Source organism: Pteronotus mesoamericanus, unplaced genomic scaffold, assembly GCF_021234165.1.
Source record: "Pteronotus mesoamericanus isolate MK-2021 breed Mesoamerican mustached bat unplaced genomic scaffold, CSHL_Meso_final contig_57, whole genome shotgun sequence".
Lineage (NCBI taxonomy): Eukaryota > Metazoa > Chordata > Mammalia > Chiroptera > Mormoopidae > Pteronotus > Pteronotus mesoamericanus.
In genome coordinates this window covers 431,708-439,050 of record NW_026555203.1, presented here as the reverse complement: position 1 = coordinate 439,050, position 7,343 = coordinate 431,708, and the positions used below count along the sequence as shown (strand labels likewise).

At 47.1% G+C, this 7,343-nt stretch overlaps 1 pseudogene; it reads left to right on the top strand.

The window, feature by feature from the left end:
* Window positions 1-814: 814 nt before the first annotated feature.
* LOC129076151 (NADH dehydrogenase [ubiquinone] iron-sulfur protein 5-like) lies at window positions 815-1,135 on the top strand (annotated as a pseudogene).
* The last annotated feature ends 6,208 nt before the right edge of the window (window positions 1,136-7,343 follow it).

Here is a 7,343-nt window from a genome sequence, read left to right as displayed (position 1 = left end):
CAACCCTGAACAAAATCTGGTAGAGGACAGACACGTGACTGAAAAAGTCTATGTTGTTTTTTTTAACCGTCACTCAGGTATATGTTCATTGCTTTGAGAGAGAGAAAGAAATATCCATGTGAGAGAGAAACATTGGTTGCCTCCTCTCTGCACCCTAACCAGGGACTGAATCCAAAACCTAGATATGTGCCCTGACCAGTCATCGAACACGCAAACTTTTGGTGTAGGGGATGACGCTCCAGCTAACTGAGCCACCCAGCCAGGGCTATGTCTTAAAAAAAAAACAAGCAAAAACCTTTAAAAAAATCTCAGTAACTCCATAAAAAATGGGGACGTTGCCTCTCTCAATTCATAGTGATATCCTTAGCACCTAGTCAGTGCCTGACACGTAGGAGGTGTCCAGTCAATTCTTCTAAAAATAAATAAATAAATGGTTCTTCTATGTCAACTAACTCTGATCTAGCTGCTTCTTACAATACCACCCAGAGATGACTGTGACTGAAGACCCAAGGCCTGTACTCCTTACCCTAGAAATTCCCCTGTCCACAAGTTCCTTGCTTCACCCTCAGGCTGGCTCTGAGAGGACTTCCACTCCAGCATGTCACGTTGCTGACTGACAGGAAGTCTACTGCTTTACTTCCTGCATGCTGGCTCTCTAGAAGTTGACCTGGGCTAGCCTGCTGCTTCCACACCTAACCACACCTAACAAACCACATTGGTCTCGCTGCCTGTACGGTACGGGATAGAAAGAAAGTAAGGAGATCATTCAGTACTGGTGGTCAGCGAGGAGACAAGGGCACCGCAGCCGGACACCATGCCACTCTTTGATATGCAGAAAAGACTGAGCATTGACTTAGACCATTGGATAACAATCCAAAGTGCTGAGCAACCTCTCAAGGTTCCATCTTGGTGTCATGCTTTTGAAAAAGAAGAGATAGAATGTGCACATGGAATCAGTGGTACCTGTGCAGAGAAAGAGTACAAGATAGAATATTATGACTTTATAGAACATCTACTTTGGCAGAGAACAATGAAACATCTGAGTCTCATTGTGACGCAGTGAGATAAGCTAATAAAGGACAGGAAGTACACACCTCCACCCCACCACTTGGGCAAGGAAGATCCTAGGCCTTGAGGAGAGCAGCTGCTGATGGCTGGAGGCTGATTTTCATATTCATTATTCTCCACCGGAAAGTTAATGTACTGACAACCTCTTCCCCCCGCCCAAAATAAACCCAAAATTCATTCTCCTAAGGTCTTGGAGGTCAGAAGTCTGAAATGAGTCTTACTGGGCTAAAATCAGTGTCTGAAAGGTTGCATTCCCTGTGAACCAGAAGAGAGTCTATTTCCTTGCTTTTCTCAGCTTCTGAAGGCTGCTCACATTCTTTGGCTAGCAGCCCCTTCCTTCATCTTCAAAGTCAGGAAACAGCACAGCAGCCTCAAGTCTCCCAAACTTTCCCCCTCTCCTCATATCTCTCCTTCCCTATCCTTATCTCTTTTTCTCTCCCTATCTTCTCCTTTCATCATCACATCTCGACAACCTCTTTGGGAGTATCTAAAAATAAAGGATTGGGGTGAGGCAGGGGAAAATGGTGGCAGGAAAATGGAGACAAATGTATTTGAGCATTTAAAAAGAAGAGCAGATACTATGCTAAACAACTTGCAAATCTGACTACTTATCTAATGTGAAATGAGAAGGAAAAAAAGAATAAAAACAAAGGATTTCTCCACCCAATAAATAAATAAATAAATAAATAAATAAATAAGGAGGTGGGAGAGGGAAAGTAGAGGCAATGAGGGAAGTCCAGAAAGGTATAACCCATGCGGGGGAGGGGCAGGGGATATAAGAGGATTAAATGGTAATGGGGAAAAAATTTTTAAAAGAAAAGTATAACCCAAAAGGGGAGCCATTTGGCTTGGGGGGGAAAAGCATAGACCAGTTTCCCCCGCTAGAAACGTATGGAGATTTCCAGTTCTACCTAGCAGGTAGTAGCTCTAAGATCTTTGACAAGTCACTTTACCTCTCTGATCCTCAGTCTGCTTGTGTAAAAAATGATATACAGTAAAATGATCTCTAGAAGACCTCCTTCATCAGCTTTGCTCGCGTTGGGGGCTATTGCTGACATATACACCTGTGTCAGATATACCAGAAGGAGGGCACCACTTGGAGCTTGGGAGAGGTGTGTTTTTAAGAAAAGAATTTATCTTTAGGAGGAAGCAGAGGTGTGTGGAAACATCCCAGGTGGAGAGGCAGGCTGAAAAGAAACACTGCAGCTTCCAAAAGGCTTGGACCAATTCACAGCTGATAGTTTACTAGACTCAAGGACGACATTTGGGTGTTCGTGTGCCATGATGCCCTTGCCTGAGTCAGAGGAACAAGGCCTCACCCACAATGTGACATTTTTATACTCTTTTGCTTTTGTGTCCTTCAAATGCCCTGGCTCAAGTCCACGCTGCTGCTGCTGCTGCTGCTGCTGCTGCTGCTTATGCATGTCCACACCTTCTTCCCACATCCTGAAACCACTGCCCAAAGACAGGCAAGGTAATTGCAAAATAAAGTCTGACAGCTTCCAGGGAGTGAACAGGATGCTTTCCTCCCTTTCCTGTCCCCTTGGTGCATCCTGTCCACAACTCTAACGCAGGCTCAAGTCCTGATCAGCGTTAGCCCTCAGCCTCTTGCTCTAACTGTATTTTCCGATACTTAGGAAACACTGTGGAAACAATGAGGCTGGCATTTTGCATTCTTGCCTCCACACTGCATCAGATATGAGCAGAGCCTTTCCTAACAGTGTCCTCTTCCTGCTACTCTTCTGCTCAGAATGCCTCCAACTGCCTGCTATTTTGCATGTAAATTCCCGGCCTGACCTTCAAAGAGAAGTTATCATTAATTTGGTGCTTACTTTGTGCCAGGCATTGAATCTAAGTGTTGTATCCCTGAACGAACGTAGTAGCAAGCCTGGGATGGGCCCTCTGCTATTTATAAAATGGATAAGTAAATAACAACCCTTTTCAAAACAACCTGAAAAGCTGGCATTATTATTCTCCATTCTATTAGGAGACTAAGGCTTAGGGGAGTTAAGTAACTTACCCAAGGTCATGGCTAATAAGAGAAAGAGTCAGGGCTCAAACCCAGGTCTGCCAGACTCTAAAATTAATCCTGGAGATGCTATATATTGTATATGTCTCTTCAAGTCTCCCCCATCCTCAACCTCCCTCACCCAGGAAGGTTGTACACTAGCAGACACAGTCCTGTGATATTTTTGGTTCCAGTTAGTCCTGTGGCTATGGCTGCAGCCCTCCAGGCAGAGGGCACACATGCCAAGTTCCCCATCTACAGGGACTGCCCGCCTCAAATGTCTCATCCAGAGGATTGGCCATGGAATAAGGAGGCAGGCCCTGGAAACTTCAACAGCCTTCCTAGGAGGAGCACACCCTTGGCTCCTCACAAACCCTACACCACTGGAGGAGGCACTTCCTGGAAGTTCTAGTGGTAGAGGATTTCCTTTTAGGGAGCTGCCGTGCAAACAGGAACCACAGCTCATATCACCAAGGACAGGACGGCTCCACCTCTTTCCACCTTGGCTCCACCTTACCTCCACCTTCCCTAGTATGGGCTGCTTCTAAGTACCACACTCTGCTCCTATGGAACTTACTGACCTCTTGTGGTCAGAGTGTAAAGACACTGAGGCTGGACCGCCTAAGAGAGCTCGGCCCACACTCAGCCTGCTGCTCTTTCAAGAGCTGTGCTCCCCCGCATTTTACTGTTCATTGAAAGCCAGCTAAGCCCTATCAGGTGCAGTTCATCTCTGACTGCTGTAGTGGGTAGGTCTCAACCTCGTTGTGCTTCCATTTCTTCATCTGTAAAACGGGGATAAACAACAACCCCTACCATATTTTAAACCCTGAGACAAAGCTTTAACTGAGGGGGGGGAGTATGCAGGTGGATCCAAGATGCCCCCAACTACTCCGAAGGTCGAGGGCATGACCTCTCAGCCTCCCTAGAATCCTTTAAAAGGACTATTTCAAAGCACTCATGGAAACAGTGGTGAGCCATGTCAGGATTCTCTTTTCCCTCTTTCATATAAATCAGCCAGCAAAGGGTTCAGGTGAGTGGTCTCGCCTCTCAGAGACCCGCAATGACCATAGACAAAGGTGGGGATTTGTCACTGAGCAGTGGGCCAGGGTCTCATATGCCTGCCCTGGCCACACAGCAGAGCTCTGCAGGCTCTGACTCGCTTGTGCTCCTTGCTTAACGCAGAGAGGTGAGGCCATCCCAGCTAGCCCACAGACCTCTGGGCACAAGCAGGTTGCATTTCAGGACAATCTCAGTCTGTCGAACACCAAAGACAGGGTGTCCACCCAGAACAAAATTGTGAAACAGGCGCATCGGTCTTCTGTCTCCCCTCAAGCCCCTCGTTCCCTTTTCTGCTCCTGTTACCCACTCAAACCTCATTGATGCATTCATTCAAAAAGCCCTTAAAGAGAGGTGACCAATGGCCAAACTCCATGCCAGGTACTGGGAATACCAGTTGAAACGGTTGGCTTCAAGGAACTCAGTCTGGTAGAAAGAAAGACATGAAAAGAGAGGAGCTGGGTAGGTGTGTGATAAGTCCAGTGGTGTCCCTGAAGAAGAGGGTAAGTGCGAGGGCCTAAGGCAGCCTCAGAGTCAGGAAAGTTTACAAAGACAATTGAGGAATAAATCGGGGCTGGGGGAGGGAGGAGTGACTGAGGAGTAACAAGGCAGCTGTCCAGAGAGGACACGTACAAAGGACGCATGAGATATGGGAGAATGAAGGATGTTCAAAGCACTTCAAGTTGTCCAGTTGTGCTAGAATATGAAGTGCGGGATGGGGGTGGGGCAAGGGGTGACGGAGCTAGGCAGGCAGCAGCCAGACCCAAGAGGTGCCACTTAGAGGAGTTTTTGCTTGCAGGGGTGTCCAACTTTTTGGTGTCTCTGGGCCACAGTGGAAAAAGAGTTCTCTTGGGTCACACACTAAATACATTGCGACACATAATCACAAAAAAATCTCATAGTGTTTTAAGTAAATTTACAATTTTGTGCTGGGCCGCACTCACAGCCATCCTGGGCTGCATGCGGCCCGCCCAGGGCCAACTGTGCATAGCTCAGGACACCAGCCGCAGGTTGGCCACACCCGTATCTAAAGGCAACAGGAGGCCACTGGGGCACTTTAAATAGGTGAGCACCGTATCCAGATTACTTTTAAGAAACATTGCTCTGGCAGCAGAGAGAAGGGCAGGTTTTTGAGGCATGGAGACTGGTGAGGAAGCTGTTGCAATCATTTGGGTTGTATAGGTTCAAAGTCCAAACTAGGACATGGGGGGGGGGCGGGATTTGACAATAAAGGAGGGATTCGAGAATCCTTAAATCAGCAGGATCAATAGAATGTGGTGGTTGATGGGAAGCAAGTGATAACGGAGAGAAGTTGTGCCAAGGGGAGTGCCAGTTTTCTGACTTGAGTAACTGGGTACATGGTTGTGCCATTCACTGAGTTCCAGGACACAGGGAGGACCCAGGCCATGGCAGGCGTTGGAGATGAGGGCCATTGTGGATACGCTGGGTTTGGGGAACTTGTGGGACACAGAGATGCAGATGTCTAAGAGCTGCTTGCATATAAAGGTGTTATTACTCAGCAGCAGAGGTCGGGGGCTAGTTGAAGCCATGATTATGAATGAGATGATGCATAAGAAGAGAAGAGGGCTAAGAATGGAGCTCTGAAGTTCACAAGCATTTTAGGAATGTAAAGAAAGTGGGAGAGAGACAAGTGCCCTAGAAAGGAAGTCAGGAGAGAATGGCCATCAGAGCGAGATGCACCACAGAGGACAAATAAGATAGGGTTGAACAAGGAGGAGAAAGATTTCAGCAGAGGACGCAGAAGCCAGGCTGCAGTGGGCTGGTTCCAGAAGTTTAAACAGTGAAGGGGAAGAAACAATGAAAGCTAGGAGGGGACTCTGCATCAAAGGAGGTTTTTGTTGAAGGTATTTGTTCAAATTTCCATGTGGAGGGTAAGAGATAGAGAGGTTGGGAGAGGTTGAAGTTACAGGAAAGAGAGAGGATAGAAGTGATAGAACAATAAGCAATATGGTTCCTACGGAAGGCCCAAGGGGACATGAGGGGAAAAGGACCTGGGCACACAGGGGTGGCGGGTCTTAGTCATGGACAGGGGGAGGGTGTTTGGGGGTAGGAGGAGGGCACTGCAAGTTGGGTGTGCTGAGAAGCCACCTCTGAGATGGAGATCAGCATACAGGATGTTTATTAGAGAGTGCTCTTGGGTTCACCAGCCATGAAAGAGAAGGAATTGGAAGAGGGAGGCGCTGGGCTGCAATGCAGTTTGACGAAGACCTTGGCCAGCACCATGGGAAGCTCTGAAGCTAGGAGTTGGGATTCGGGGGGCCAGAGCTTCATACCCAACATCAGTCATTCTCCGGGTATATCTGCCCTGGAAGGGGGCGTGACCTTGGGCAAAGCAGCTCTCTTTATCTGAGGAAAGCCCCAAAGGGGTCTGAGAGCTGAGGGACATCTGCTGCAAGAACTGAGTCCTTCCGCCCTGAAAGGGGCCAGGGAAGCACATACAATGTCCACTACGGAAAGGAAGGGGGCGCTATTGCATTTGAGTTGAATCTGTGGGCCTGTTAGTAATACTGAGGCTGAAGGAGTTCAGATTTCATACCGCTGGCCTGGATTTTTGCTCTGCGAAAATGAAAACAAGTCCTTCTGCTGAAAAGGGGGACTGGTTGGGGTTGGGGTTGGGGGCTGAAGGAAAGTGAAATGGCTGCGGGATAGTTTCTTCAGGACACTGAGGAAGAGCTGACTAGGGATACATGATAGGATTGCCAAGTGATATTGGGAGTCTGAATTGAAACTAGAGAATGAATCATTTTGGTAGGCCTCAATAATGTTTAGATTTCAAGATTTTAGTTAGTTTGTGTCAGGAGGCATCTACATTATTTAAAGAAGAACATGCTAAGGCACTATGTTCCTTTCTACCTTTTGCAAACTTTTTAAAAATGTTTATTGATTTTAGAGAGCGAGGAAGAGGAGAGGGGGGAGGGAGAGAGAAACATTGATGTGAAAGAGAAGCATTGATTGGTTGCCTTCCATACATGCCCCATCAGGGGATCAGCAGGCAACCCAAGTATGTGCCCTGACTGGGAATCGAACCTCTAACATTTTAGTGTATGGGATGACATTCCAACCAATTGAGCCACACCGGCAAAAGCTACCTGCTACAAACTTTTTATATATTTCCTAAATTTGGAAATATTTTACCTAAATTAATTCCTAAACAAGAGCTACATTCAAAGACTTTAATAAACTATTACTT